The following is a 16,150-nucleotide window of genomic DNA, read 5'->3' on the forward strand; positions in this document are numbered from 1 at the left end:
CCTTTTCTGACCACATGGCCTAAAATAGTAACCTACTCTCCACTCTCACTCTTCCACATATACTTTCTATAACTGTTTTCTGCTTTATTTCTTATTAGCATTTAGGATTATCTGATACATTATACATTTGACTTATTGTTTTATTTTTCTTCCCTATAAAAATATAAGCTCTATGGGAGTAGGAAGCTTACATTTTGTTCAGGACAGTGCCTAGCACAAAGTAAGTACTCAATAAACAATTTTTAACAGATGAATGACTGAAATGACCAAATAAAAATAAAATCCCGACCACAGTTTTCATTTTTTCTTTTTTTAGAGACAGTATCTCGCTCTGTTACATAAGCTAGAGTGCAATCATAGCTCATTGCAGCCTTGATTCCCTAGGCTCCTGCGATTCCTGCCCCCACCTCAGCCTCCAAAGTTGCTGGGGCTGCAGGCATGCACCACCACACCTGGCTAACTTTTATGTAGAGATGTAATCTCACTGTTACCCATATTGATTTCAAATTCTGGCCTCAAGCAGTCCTCCAACCTCGACCTCCCAAACTGCTGGGATTACAAGCATGAGCCACCATGGGCCCTTGACTACAGTAGTTTAAACAGAGAATAGAAACCTAACACAACTAGAAGTTTCAGATTAGGCAGTCTAGGGCTCTACAACGATGCCATCAGAGGCCCAGTTTTTGTTGTTGTTGTTGTTGTTTTTTCGATTTTTTCATTTCATCATACTTAAGTAAGTTTTTGCCTCATGACTGCAAAATGGCTGCTGCCCCACCAGACAACACATGATCTTTCCAAAGCAGGGGGAAGAAATGCAGTGCAAAATAGGAAATGGCAGCATTTCTATTAGGAAAGCAAAAACTTTCCCAGAAATTCTCAACTTATATCTCATTAATCAGAACCTTGTGGCATGGCAACCCCTTGCTACAACACTAAACCAAAACTGGAATTTCGTTAATGAGGAATGGACACAGGGCAGGTGTCTCCCAGTATTTGTCATAGAGCAAAAGTCTCTGTCACCCTTCAACTTCAGCTCATGCTTCTCTGCTTGGGATAAGAAGGCGCTTATGAGACCCCAAGTCAAGAGAATGAGTTTGGGGAAGCCTTAGATCTAGCTGTTGCTGGAGAGAAAACCTGAGTCCTCCTCTGGCAGAGGAGCTGTGGAATCAGACACCTACAACACTTTGGCAGCCATGTTCCCAGTGTAGGAATGAAGGTGACCCAGAGGATAATGAAAATGTCCAGAAAAGGCTCACATTGTCCAGAGAGATAGTCCCATCAGCCTTCACCTCTTTGCTTCCAGGTGTTACGGAGGCCCCACTGCAAATTATTCTAGCTGTGGTGACAATGATGCTTTTATTGTGTGCCTTGACATACAGGAGAGACATCTGAGTGTAGACTTGGCTCGCTGTACCCTCTGAACCAGTGGTTCTCAACAAGGAAAGATCAGCTGGGAGATATGGCAGCTTCCACCTGCCCCCAACTACAATAACACGTAGAGAGCATAGAGCATCTCTGTGCAAACCCACTCCCTTTTCCCTCAAGGGAAGGAAACATCTCCCCAGGCAATTCTGATACCCAACCCTCTGGACAGGAAGTCCCTCTGTTCTCAACCCAGAAGTTTCAGTGTCAAGGAGCAAAGTGACAGGGGTTAGTCCTGTTCCCTTTTTTTTCTTTTTTATTGATACATAATATTTTTACATATTTTGGGGCTACATGTGATATTTTGTTATATGCATAGAGTATGTAATTATCAAGTCAGGGCATTTAGGATATCCATCACCTTGAGCATTTATCATTTCAATGTGTTGAGAACATTTTAAGTCCTCACTTCTAGTTATTTTGAAATATATAATCTATTGCTATTAACTATAGTCACCCTACTCTACCATCAAACATGAGAACTTATTACTTCTATTTAACTGTACATTAGTACCCACTAACCAATATCTCATCACCTGCCTGTCACCCTCCCACCACCCTACTCCATCCTTCCAAGCCTCTGGTAACTATCAGTGCCAGGAATATGGGCTTGGCTCACTTATGGTGTGACTGTAGACCTGCACCTCCCAGTCACTATCCTGTCCCAAGACAAAGGCGAACACCTTTGCAAGCTGCAGAGGCCACCCAGGAATGGGCCGTGTGCAGACCCAGAGCTTTGCTAGCCCAAAACATTAATGATTCTGCAGAGCCTTGGGTGGGAAAGCAGTCACTGGACTTCTTTATTCAGTTCCTTTTTCTTTGCTGAAAGGCCAGAATCCAAGACTTAGAGACAAGGTCTGATCCCTTTGGGACTCTTGTAAGAGAGGCCTACAGCCCTTCTTCAGAGAGGAGGAGATCTATGCCCTGTATTTGCTATAATTATAATGACGGGAAGCCAAAAACTTCAGCCTCCTCCCCCAGTGTTCCCACGATGCTGAGGATGGAGGATGGGACCCCAGTTTATTCACCTCTTCAGAGACCACTGCTCAGGCTGCCCTGAGAGACATCCTTGTCTTTGCAACTCCAAGCCAGTTACGGGCCAAAGAAGCCCAGCATGTGTGTTGGTTTGTGGGGAAAAGGAAAGGTGGGGACCTACATGCTGTGATTGTAACATCTAGAAGCCTTGAGAAAGGTCTCAAAACCTGTCATAAAAGAGTTGGTGGAAAGGCCTGAGAGGCTGACATGAGAGAAGATTGAGGGCATTTAATAAGGGACTCTAAATATTTGAAGGAAAAATTAGGCATATTCTTCAAAGTATCAGCAGGGAAAGCAAGGTAGAAGTTACAAGAAGTTGCAGAGGCGTTTTCTTTCTTTTCTTTTAATCAGCAGGAGCTGTAAGACAATGGAACAGATTTCCCCTGACGGTGGTGAGTTTCCTGGTTCTGGATGTGTCCGAGCAGAGCCTTATCTAACAGGCATGTTGCTGAGTTGACTCTCATTTCATGGAGGCAAAGACTAGATGTCCTCTTCCAGCCTTGAGATTCCTTAAAGGTGTGATATCCCCTTTGCCCACCCCCATGTGACCCAGGGCTCCATGTCCATCACTGCAGATGGCGGATCTCTCCCTCTTTCCCACATTGCCCTTTGAGGGAACAAACATTAACAATTCTCACCACAGTGTGAATGCTTCAGAAGGTTTTCTCCTATGACAGTGGCAATGACTCAGGGGAACTTGGCTGGGCTTCAGCTCACTCCTATCTCAGTCAACTCTTACAGATTAGTGGATAGCTTCAGTAAAGCCAGTGTGGTTACTCGGCAGGCTGGCTTTGGGACAAGTTCTCTAACTCTTACAAAACAGATTTCTGATATCTCTGATGCAATGTTGATTCAGCAGGTCTGGGATAGAAAGTTGTAAAAGTGCTCCCAGGTGATTCTCATAGTCATGTTTGGGAACACTTTCCTAAGCTTTTCCTCAACCAAACCCCTAAAGAGCCACTGGGAAGAATTATTTTTACTTTATTTTATCAAGCTTGAATCAACAGGCACTATGCCCCATAAGGATGGCTAAAGTTTTTCAATTCTTTCTACACAATGTTCACCTGGGATTTGAAACTAACGTACATGTTTCACTGGATGGTCATTGTTTGTCTGCACATCCTCCTTCCCTCCTGTCCTAGCCCCTACAATGCTCTAGTTCTGCCAGGGCCAGAACTATGTCTTTCTTCTCGGGTTTTCCTGCATCCAGCACAAAACTAGGAATAAACCAAGTGTTCAGTATTTGAGGAAGGAAGAAGGGAAGATGGGAAGGCAGGATATGCTTGTCCAAAGGATCATGTCAATTTCAACAAAGATTGCTTGAGTCTTGTGCAAAAAAATGCAAGGGACAGAGTGGGTTGGGAGTGGTTCTGTACTTGTGCATGTGAAATGGGCACTAAGTGTTACTAGTTTGTTTCTATGTCTCACCAAAGTCATAAGGCCTCCCAGAGCTAAGAGTGCAATTCACCACTCTTGCCTTTCCTCAGCCTCTTCAGCATGTTTTTGAGTGTTTATGCCGCTCCTCATAAAGATAGCTGCTGCTATCCTGATTGCAGATTTTTCTAAAGTCATTCACTTGCACTTTTATTTTAGTTAAAAACCATGAGTACCTTGAGATGAATACATTATGGAGACAACTGTCATCACGACCACATGTGGTATTATTTACTCATGTCAGTTTGAATGATTAATGTGGAAAAATGGCTGGGGAGCTAATATGATTGAGGGCTGGATAGGACAATGTCTGTGTGATTTCAAACAATGCCCATACTGTGCGTGGTGAGTCGCAGAAACATGAATAGCTGGCACTACTGCCTCCTCTCTCTGCCGACTCCCTTTCTTGGCTAGATTCTCCCCCAAACTCCCCACCCCCAGAGACTCCAATTTTCCATCTGCAGCCAAGGAGGAGAAAGCAGGGACCCTTTAAACTTTACCAGACTGGGGGTTGTGTGTGGTGTCAGCCATCTGGCTGATGTCATTGGTGACTCCTCAGCCAGCCAGAGGGCAGAGGAGACTCACGAAGCCTTGAAAGAGAATCCCGGATTGTTGGTTGGTCTTGGCTCTCTTTAATGAGTGGACAATATCATAAACCAAATGACGGTTTGTTCTTCAGAGAAGCATCGTTGCAGTGGAAGAGTTTTGTTGAGAACAAGGCGCTACAAATCCATCAGGGAATTGTTCTGTAGGCCTGCCAGGTCTATAAATATCTAGACTCCTCTTACCAAGCAGTGGATGGATGTACTTCTCCAGGTAATAAGAATTTTGTGTTGTTTTTCTTGTGGCAAGCCTGAGAGACCACAGGATGAAACCTTTTCTCAGCCTCCATTGTCATTGCTACCCCTGCAATCGTTAGTTGCCTCCCTTTGGCTGAGATATTGGGGTGGAGAACTTGCTAGATCCATGCTAAATGCCTTAAATGTGTTGCCTCATTTAAACATCAAAGTTGATGAAAAAACTGAGGTTCAGGGGGTTGAAATAACCAGCTTGAGGTCACACTGTGGTGAATGACCCAGTGGAACTGGAATCCAGGGCTGTCTGGCCCTAGAATTCGGGGATAGAGCTGGTCACACATCTGCCTTGTGTGTCATCAGCTTTAATCCCATTCTTTTGGCTTTGTGGTGTGTGTGGGAGGAAGGGCTCACTGTTAAGAGAGGAAAGTAGAGGGAGTGACAGAGGGCAGCCCCCTTCAGGCTGCCTACTACAGAGTGACCAGCAGGCCCGGGGGTGGGAGGGATGATGGGCAGGCAGGCTAACAAACAAAAGAGACAGTGAAAAGAGACTGTGGCTTTTTCCGTCTGGGTTACAAATCATGGTGCCAGTCTCAGCAATGTTGGTTAGGGAGGGTTCTTTTCTGTGACGTCACTTCAGCTTTGAGGCACAAGTTGTCTAGTGCATAAGATACAATGAGAGATTCAGCCAGCATGGAGCACTGTGAATGTCTCCTAGAAATGTTACTGCTTTGATCCTTGTCAAGAAATTCCCTCACCTTTTAAAAGGGACCTCATGCCAATGTGGGGCGCTTGGGGCTCACATGTGGCCATGGCTATGCTGCCCTTGGGGTCCTTGGTTCTGCTACGGTATGCAGATGGCTGTCAGGCTTTTCCCCAGTGCTATGGAATAACCCTGTGCACAACACTTGAGGACATGAAGATGAGTTTTCTGCAGAGTGCTGACACCAACAGCCCTTTGTGTGTGGTCTGTGATATGGTGTCACACAAGACCTGAAATCAGGTTCAGCAGCTTGTTTTCTCACAACATGGAAAAGCTCTGTCTTTCACACCAGTAGACACCAAGAAACAAAAAACAAGACTATGATTCTGCCTGAGAAATTTGTAAAAATGTTCAAGCAGGGGTGTAAAAGAAAACCAGAATGGAGTGACAATGTGGGATGTAAACATTTGACCTGTGACACTAACTTTTATTTTTTTCATTCCTATTATTTTAGAGTTGCTCATTTTTGAAATTCCTGTCTCCTTCCTGTTCTGATTTTTAATCCAGCATTAGTCATTTTGACCCAGAATAATCTCATACCATATTGCATCAGCATTTTCCTATCTTTATTCTACTTCGGGGATAGGGCAGGAATCCATATATACCTTATAAAAAGAAAAGTGATTTTGTACTTATTTCATTTCACTAAAATGTTCTGGCTAGAACTGCCTGATTTGACCTCCATTCTTTTTGATGTCACCTGACTTGAAGACAGCCCCAGGGACAGGCACCAGATAGTAAGGGATGGAGGCATAAATGGTCACTGGAAATCCACACTACTGGTCAGAGCATTAGTTGAGCCAGCATCCCAGGTTCTTTACTCTTGATAAAATTTTAGATGAAATTTTAATTAGTAATGTGACCACATCTCTGAATGCCAGTGATCTATCTGGATTGGATACTAGAGCTTCTCTCAAACTATGCTACAACATCTTCTACCCATGATTTGAATGTGGTGTTTTTCAAAAAATGTCGTTTCAGGAGAAAATCCTAGGGTGCTAATAAAAATGCAGATTCCTGGTCCCCACTCTAAACCTACTCAATATGACCCTCTGCAGATGGGCCCAGGGATATGTGTATATTTTTTAAAAGCCCTGAAAGCGATTTTTGGGCATACTGAAGTGAAAAAACTACAGGTTTAGACTTAAGGTGACTTAAGCAACACTTCTGTAGTTCTGCATAGTCAATATTAGTGATTAGGAAAGGTTCAGATGTCCTGAGAACTGGCATTCATCTACTCATTCAATTTGCAAGTCTTTATTGAATACCTTCCGATATTCAGTCTTGAAAGGAGAAGACAAGTGTGTGTCTAGGATAGTGGTTCTCAAACTTGTGTGTATGTCAACATCATGGGGAGCTTTATAAGAATAGTCTCTCTCTAAAACAAACAAATACAACTCCCTCACACACACACACACACACACACACACACAGCCCACACACACACTGTGCCTTTGTAGGTCTGGGATGAGACCACTACATATTTGAGATGGTGATTCTGATATGCAGTCAGCATTAAGGAAACATTTTATTAGAGAAACTCTCTGTGCACCAAAATACCAAGTGAACAGACTTTTATAGGGAAAAACTTTCCTATAATTGTGGAAAAAACATGTGGCACATGACTTCATCTTGAGCAAAATCAGTTATAGCTTCCTTGCAGATAATATTGGTCTTACACAAAACTAAGTCATGACAGTGATAGAGAGAAGGTGGGTGAATCATTTCAAGAGGGGCCACCAGGAGCCCCAACGGGCCTATCGAGGCATGTTTGAAAGACAATGGGAGTATCTATTTAGTTAGATGCAAGAGATACAAATTGTCATGTTTTGGTTGGTGTAAAAATACTACCATCCTCGTGATTTAATAATATTCATTATACTTCTGCCACTATTCATAGTACTATCTATCTTCACAAAATGGAAATAATTGCAACAAATATAATGGTAGCAAATTTTAATCAAACTTCCAAATAGAAGTATTGGTTTAGTGAAATATAAGTTTCAAGCTTTTTTCTAGAAACTTTGGAACACATAGGGGGAAAAATCACCCAGTCTTACCATTCAGAAATGATTATAATTAGCATTTTCATAGATAACCATTTTTCTCAATTGATATTACACTGTGATAATTTTCATTTTATTAAACATGATGCCTGAAAATTACTTTCAAATGGTTCAGCAGAGAAAGATAGAAAGAATGAGATAAAGCAGCTTTGTAAGATTTTAACAATTAATAAGACTAGGTGAAAAGTATACATTATATTATTTCAGCTTTTTGGTAGGTTTGAAATTTTCAAAATAAAAAGCTTTTTAAAAATTTTGAAATTTTCAAAAAAATAGGAGAAATCTATTCAGTGCAAGAAGTAGACAAGCAACAGGATGGATTACTCTAAACATCATGTGGTTAAAGGCTGGAACTAAAGATAATTTTTAAATAGTTAGAAAACTAGCAAGTCAAAAAAGTATAATCTATTATGATTTAGTGGGGAAATTTAACTGTAGGGAATGATTCTACATTTTTATCAGTATTCATGCAATAGCCCCAGTGAGCCCTCTTATTTTTATCTATCATCTTACTGACATTGTCAATGAACTGAGAGTCATGGTTTCAAATGTACACCATTAAATAATGATGCCCAGCTGAGATCAAAATAACAAAGGCCAAAAGACTTTTAAATAAAAGAGTCATCTGGTTGCAAACTAAATAAAGCCAGTTAAGTGCATGCAAACATTCTCTCTCTCTCTCTCTCTCTCTCTCTCTCTTTCTCTCTCTCTCTCTCTCTCTGTTTCTCTATAAACATGATTTTTCCCCCAATGGGCACACTTTAATTCTTCTGTGGAATAATATAAAATGTAAATAGATAACCCATATTATAATTAATTATCCCACTATTGGTCAAGTTGATTGAGTTCAATTTTTAGGTTCATAAATAATACCATGATTTTTTTCTAATTTCAACATTCCTTAGGACAGACATCTAGAAATGAATACTCCATGTGGTATTGAAAGTTGGCTTAGCTCTGCCTTTCCCACTGTTAATGACAAAGAGACAGGGTGAGTCAATGTCACTAGAAAAGCATGAATGCATCTTTTGGCCAGACTCTGACCCCACACCATGGGGGTAGTTAGTTTGGGTTGAAGTAAGCTGCTATAACAAAGAGATCCTAGGATATTGTGGCTTAATTAAGTTGGAAACTTTTTTCTCTCTCACTTTACCACTCAGATGTGAATGGTTCAGAGCTGATGGGGAGGCACTACTGACATTCTCAACAAATGGCTTCCATTTCTGGGTCCAAAGTGGCAATGCTTGTTCTTGCTGTTTTACAGACACTGGGAAGGGGTAAATGATCTGGGGAATGTATGTCCAGTTGTTTGAAGGGCGAGATCCACAAGTGAAGTACATCATTGTAGGTCACATCTCATTGGTCAGAATCTAGTCGTTTGTTTTACCTACCTACAGAGCTGATAGAAAATGAAGTAGTTACCAGGACAGCCATGGGCTCAGCTAAAACTGGGAGAAGAGATCTGGCAGCACAGTGAATGGATCTGCCTCAGCTTCTAGCTGAGTTCTTGGAACCCAGAGGGTGAGCAACTGAGACACTGTGTAATTGCTCTTTTTTTCCTATGATTTCTGTCTCCCTCAACATTGAGCCTCTGAGATCTAAGCATTGGAAACATTACAGTCAGATAGTGAAAAGTTTGCTAATCTGACAAGGAATCAAGGTTCATTAAACTCTTCCATGTGCATTTTTATAGGGTATGGCCAAACCGGATTTAGATAAGTGCAGATGTCGCTAGCTACAGGTTCATTTGAACTCCACAGTTCAATTCCCGCCCCCCACCTCTCTCTCTCTCTTTCTCATCCTCTACATTTTCTTTGTGCTTTTGGAACTCTCCTTTTTGTTACAGATAGGTACACAAATAGAAAATTCAGGGGTTCAGTGGAAACAAACAAGCTTTAAAGTAGAATTTACAATGAGATGCCTAATGAACAATGGTCTATTCGCACAGCTGAAAGCTCTACTCACAAATCTCTTTCCCTTTTAGATTTGTGAGGAACAAGGGATTGTATTCTCTGCATGGGATTTTGCTTCTGGGCTAGGGTTGACTGCAAGTTTATTGGACTGAGCACTACGTTTTGTTTTGTTTTTACCATAAGGGACTTCTGCAAAGAGCCCCAGTTCTCATCATGTGCTGCAAGAAAAATGGAGACGGTTTGCAGAACAGTTCTCTCTCTTTGTTCAAAATTAGGTTCAAGCTGAGAACCACTGTGGATATTTCAAGTTCTGTTTTGGATAAAATAAGCAGACGTGTTTGAATTAATTAACTTTATAAAGCAGCTCAGCACCGAGACTGAATTAGTGCTGAGGGAAGGAGCACTGTGTCAGGAGTCCCAACACTTCTGTCTCCGCCTTGGCCTTGCCACAAAATCTTCATAGGACTGTGGAAAAGTACCCAACATTTCTGTGCTGTGGTTCCCCAATTACATACATTAAGAGATACTTACAGTTCTAGAAGAATGATTTTATAGATACTGCAGTCTGCCTTTGTTATGGTAACAGGAAGACTGAGGTGAGCCTATGCCAATCCTTCCCTCCACAAACCAGGTACCATCAATCATGCATTTCTTGGAGACCCCTGGGACCTACACTCAAGCACCCCACACTGTAGATCCTACAGTATTTTGTGGCTTAGATTTTATTTATGGGTCTGCTTCCCCATGGGCTTTTTAAAATCAGAGCCCATTTCTTATTCATCTGTGTTGTCCCTGAAGCGCCAGTGCTATGCTTGGCTACATACTGGATGCTTGATAAATACATGAAATAAAAGTATACCTGATATCAGAAGGTTGGTTAGTGGCAGGGCTGGGTCAAGAATTCAGGTTTCTTTAGTTTCACATCAGTCCTTCTCATGCTTGACCTCTCCCTTCCCTTAAAAATAAGGATAAAATGTAATACCATGTGCCAGAAGTTCTTGGGCACTAGAGATGCTGGTGTAGAAAGAGATGACTGGTGTCCTCATCCTTTGCTCAAGATTGTTCTGCTTTTTCAGTCTCTTAGTCCTTAATGATGATTTATTCTCATAACATGTTTGTCTTCTTTCTCTCTCAAGAACCTCTGCTTAGAGTTGTCCAGGGAAGACTATATTGCAATGGGGCCCAGAGCACTTTGTAGGAGTTTCGATGCCAATATCAAAAGCCCAAGATGTCCACTATCTTAGACGAAGGCTAACATCTGCTCTCCAAGATGTAACCCTCACATGCTGCCCTAAATAAGGCAGAACACCTCATGCCTGTGAATTAGACACAAGGCACCAAGAGGCAAGTGCCTGGGGCCGTCACCCAGGTCATCTATGCTTGACACTGCTCAGCCTGCTTACAAATGGGGTTCTTGCTATAGCAGTCAAAATAACCACACAAGCCAAGGAAAAGACACAGACCAGAGTCTGGGGAGGTTCTGAGTGGGGCCGATTTTAGCACACAGAAGGGAATGAGGCAACCACAGCCACGGCAATGGGCCGGGAGGAAGGAAGGCCACTGTGGGTCACCAAGAGAAACACTTCCTGCCATTGTCTGGCTATACAGGCTCAGATGAAAATAAAAATAGGTGGACATTGAAGATATGCATGTGTACATCTTGAGCTAGACCCACACAGAGGATCCACTGGGGCTGTGTTTGGAGGCCATAAAGAAATAATTCAGGGCATTTTGGCTCAGTGAAAATGGGACTTAAGAAGCCATGTGCAAGTCAAAGACCCAAGGAGCAGGGCTGATGAAACCCTAACCATGCTCTAAGGCATCTGGAGAAGAGTTTCACATCTACGGGTCTCAGGTTCTCAGCCTGAGAACCATATAATAAAAACAGTATGGTAGAAGATACAGGGCAAAGCATGGGGGCACTATCAAATACTCTTTCATAAATGTTGGCAAAAAAAGTGGAAAGCCATGTTTCTAAAAGATTCTCAAACTCTTACCCTATTTCCCTAAGATTTGTTGATAGTCCAGAGAGGACTATTAAGGGATCTTGCATTCTTCTCAGGCACTTTTTTTCCTTCAGTTAAAATAAATTATATCATGGAAAATATCAACTATGAATACAAAAATATGCATAGTAATTTAATGTACCCCTGTGTACCCACCAATCACTCTTCAGCAATAATCAACTCACAGCCAATCTCACTTCATCGGGACCCACATCTACTGTCTCACTCCCATATTATTTGGAAATCAATTACAGATAATATATAATTTTATCTAAAGTATTTCATGTTGTATTTTTAAAACATAAGGACTCTTCATAGAAACATAACTATCCATTCTGAAGCTTAGAAAATTAGAATTCTGTCGTGTCATCAAATAGCCAGTACATGTTCAAATTTCCAGTCTTTTACATCTAATAATGTCTTCCTCATGGTTCCCTTCAGACCTACTCTACCCCCACCCAGAGAAAAAAAACCAAAGCAGACTTACACAAGCAAAGAAGCTCTGATACCCTGGCCCTTTGGTTTCTATGCTATAGTAATGTAACAAACACATGATATGCCAGGAACAGAGAGGTGACCCCCAAATTGCAGGCAAGCACACTGGCAACATAAAGAGAAAGTAACTGACAAATCCCTAATTCTGGAAGATGCCCAGAGCAGCTGGGCCTGGAGCCAGGAGCTTAACAAATTTCCATTGTTATTGGCAGCGGACAAATTTAGAAGCAGACAGGGGACCTTCTTATCATGGGGAATTTTGTTAGCTGAGGCTGTATGCATTTAAAAAGCACAATCAACCTGTAGTGAGTTGAGGGATTAAACATGATTTTTCTCAACTTGAATGACCCCTTTCCCTAAATTAAGCTGCCTATTTAGCGCCCTTAATAAATACATAGATAATTTAAACCATGTGGCAGCAAATTGAAAACATGGGCTTTTTGAACTATGTATTTTCTTTCTCATGTTGGAACACTTCCCTCGAGAAAAATCTCAGGTCTCATGATTATGGAAAAGAAAGATCTGTATATCTTTCTGATTAAGTGTCTCAGGATACACACATACACGTTGATCAAGTTTTTTCTTCTTTCTTGGCTGAAGTGAAGCATATGCTTCTGAGAAAAGTGTTCCATCGACACTTCTTTGGCGGCTGCCTGGTCTATTTGTCAACAAAACAAAATGTGAAAGGATTTTATTTCTATAAAAGTCATTACATTTCAAAGCAGCTTGTCATTATATACCATGTGGCATTACATTGAACCAAGATACAATTTTCTGCCTGATTGTTAGAAGTAACAATCTGTATTCACAAATCAGTAGAATACTCAGATGTGTATCTTCTCTGTTGCTTGATTGGGAAAAATAATACTCCCAGCTTGAGTACCTTGAGGTTGGGACCACATGATTTGACATGCCAGTTTTAGGATCTCTGTATTAATCTGATTCAAAATACAGCTCCCACCAAAAACAAATCACTATTTACTTTAATATTAGGCATCTTGATTTTGACCCCCAAAAATGTTCAAAAGGTGACAAAGATTTTCCTTTCTTTTAAATAAGTGAGTGTCTCAACTTTTAGCTACAGTACAACTTGCTTTTTGCCTCTTTTATGTGTGCCCCAAAAAAGTTCATAAGCGTTTCAGTGTTCATGGGCCCGTGAGACTCATCTGGTCTCCTCACCTTCTCTGTGGTTAGAGTGCTTTCTGAGACAGTTCTCACCACAGATTCTCAGAGATAAAGTCTACAGCTTCTTTTTGGTTCCCTGCTTTTAACCTCTCCATTATTGAGCAAAGAGTCTTAAACAAAATTCCATAATAGGACACATCTTTTTCATTTCCTCCCCAAACCTTTTTTTCCCAACTTTTACTTTAGATACAGTGGATACATGTGCAGGTTTCTTAGACTGGTATATTGCACTCAGGTAGTCAGCAGAGTGCCCAGTAGGTAGTTTTTCTACCCATATTACCCTCAATTCCTCCTCCCTCTAGTAGTCCATAGTGTCTGTTGTTCCCATGTTTATGTCTGTGGGTGCTCAATGTTGAGCTCTCTCCTATAAGTGAGAACTGCAGTGTTTGGTTTTTTGTTCCTGCGTTAATTCACTTAGGATTATGACCTCCAGCTGCATCCATGTTGCTGTAAACAACATGATTTCATTCTTTTTTTTATGGATGCATAGCATTCCATGGTATATGTGTACCACAATTTCTTTAGTCAATCTACCACTAATGGGCAACTAGATTGATTCCATGTCTTTGCTATTGTGAATAGCATGGTGATGAACATACGAGTGCATATGTCTTTTTGGTGGAATGATCTATTTTAATAGATCTTGAACTTCCAATTTCAAACTACACTGACTTTCTCTTGCTACAGATGCAAATAGAGCATCCTATGGGTAGGCCGTTCTTGGCTTATGCAAAAGGACATCCAAGACATTTTTTAAAAAGGTGATTCAGTCACCCCAGAATGGGGGAAGTAGTCACATGGGCAGATTTTGTCTGGTTAAAACTTGGTTTTGTCTTGGAAGACAGACATTGAAAAACAAGTCGTGATGGCCAGATTTCGCCAGGATGAGGAGGCCTAATTGTCTGAGAGAACATTGGCCTTTTGAGCCCATTAAGGAGAAACATGCCATGGAGCAAGCGCCCCCCTTTGAATTTGTTTTCAGAGTGTCCACTGCCTGACTTCTCTATGGCAGACTGTCTGATGTCCGGAATCAATGGTATCGTTTGAAGGAGCCGGTTTTTTAGACAGAGGCATGTGAACTCCTTAGGGAGTCTTTATACTGTATTAGTTTGTAAATCTAAATATTGCATGCAGCTCTTGGTTCAACAATGCTCCTCTTTTTCTAATAATTTGCTGAAACTAATTGAATACAGGACACAGCTCACTGGTGGGCAAGTAAAGATGTTTTACTTAGCTTCTAAGGCAACATATAGCTAAAGAAATCAAAACTACCTGGCCTAGGTTTTAATGAGGTGATTAACTTAGAGTATATCTCTACAAAGGATTATTTCACTGTCGAGAGGGTGAAAGATTGGCCTTTACTAATTATTTAGAGGTTATATTTGGAATAAATAATTAGTATTCATTTTATAGATCATCTGAATAGCTAGAAAATAAAAAGATGCAAGAGGGTTAAATATAGCTACTACACATTTCCATATTTTTACTTCTTTACCAGGATTACAGAAATCATAGACTTAGTAGGAGCAAAATAACTATTTGTGATGGCTTGACTCTTAATGTTAGATTTAGTGTTACTCATTTAATCACAAATGCAGAAGATTTTTCTCTTCACTTTGTTATATTGAACTCCTGTTTTTTGTAAAACATACATACTGCAGTGTTGTAACAAGTGGTATATTTTGGTAGTTTTGTCATGCCCAAATCCTAACTGAGGATAGTACAACAAGGCCAGTTAATGGTATAACTAGATTCGCTCTCTAGAGCTGTGCTATCCAATATGGTGGTCACTAGCCACAAGTGACTACTTTGATGTAAGTTAACTTTAATTTAAATTAAAGTTGAAAATTCAGTCCCTCAGTTGCACTAGTGCTTCAAAGCTACCGTATTAGACATTTTCACCATTGCAGAAAGTTCTAGTAGAAGGTGCTGCTCTGAAGAATCCTAAATTCACTGAGTGATTACTCTAGCTTGATCTCTGCATTTTCTCACCTAGGAAATAAGTAGGTGAGATCACCAAGTCTCTAGGATCCTCCCACTTCTGAGATTCTCATCACAAGCATTTTCCTAATACCTGGGGGCCACATCTGTACAACTCTCAGGAAGCCCCTGTGGTGAGAAAAGGCACTGGTGACCTGGTGAAAACTTCTTGGAACTTAGAGGACTTGCATGTAGTCCCAGCCCTTCAATGCAAGCTATATAACTCTGGAAAAGTCACTCAATTACTTTGAGGTTTTTTGCCCATTTATCTAATGAACGGACTCGGACTCTGCTAAACAATTTCCAAGGCCTGATTTACTCTAAGATTCTAGAATGTCATTTTTAAAATACTCCTCCCTGATGATGCTGGGTCAAGCAGATTTTGGTACTGCATCGTCTGTGATGTTTTCTTTGAAAACATTCTGAATTCTCACAGCACCCGTTCAAGGAAGGAGAAACTTATTACCATTTTCCTTTTGCTGCAGTGGAGCCTTCCCTGCACCCAACAGTTGGAAGATGTGTGAAAAATTGCCAGTCAAGCAGCTGTTTTCAATATAAAGATTCTTGGCATGTGTGCAGGGTATCAGAGGGATCAAAGTTTTCACTTTTTTCCCCAAAAGTTTGGGTGTCTTGTAGACTTACCATGTGAAAAATACTTAATTTAGTATTTGTGTCTGATCGTTAGCTAAAAAACTATTATCTTGACTCTTCAATATTATGAGCAGTATAGAAAAAAAATTAGTCATTTGATTTGAAAGTTTTGGCATAAATGTTTCCACCAGGATGGCCTTTGTTCAGTTGATGTTAAGTGATTAATTATAGAATACTTTAATTTGAGGAGTTTATCTAGGACATTAGAAGACTAGCGCTAAAATGAAGGAGAAAGATGTATATATTCATTTGAATACTTTTTAATGGCAGCCTTCTGTATGGAAGGCACTGTTCTAGTGGTGAGCACTCAGAAATAAACTAAAGAAACAGAAAATTCTGTTCCAAAGGTGCTTCTATTCTAAAGAGTCTCCTGTAGAGTTTTCAAAGCATGTTCCAAAATTTTTCA

General features: G+C 40.7%; 1 long non-coding RNA gene across 1 annotated transcript in view; it reads left to right on the forward strand.

Annotated features, from left to right (window-relative positions):
• The first annotated feature begins 4,271 nt into the window (after nucleotides 1-4,271).
• LOC140711411 (uncharacterized) overlaps nucleotides 4,272-16,150 on the forward strand; it is a 45,466-nt gene continuing 33,587 nt past the window's right edge. The window contains exons 1-2 of the long non-coding RNA XR_012092581.1: nucleotides 4,272-4,707; nucleotides 8,912-9,035. This is a non-coding gene — a long non-coding RNA (uncharacterized lncRNA). The remainder of the gene's footprint in view (nucleotides 4,708-8,911; nucleotides 9,036-16,150) is intronic.

This window comes from Chlorocebus sabaeus, chromosome 3 (assembly GCF_047675955.1).
Source record: "Chlorocebus sabaeus isolate Y175 chromosome 3, mChlSab1.0.hap1, whole genome shotgun sequence".
Classification (NCBI taxonomy): Eukaryota; Metazoa; Chordata; class Mammalia; order Primates; family Cercopithecidae; genus Chlorocebus; species Chlorocebus sabaeus.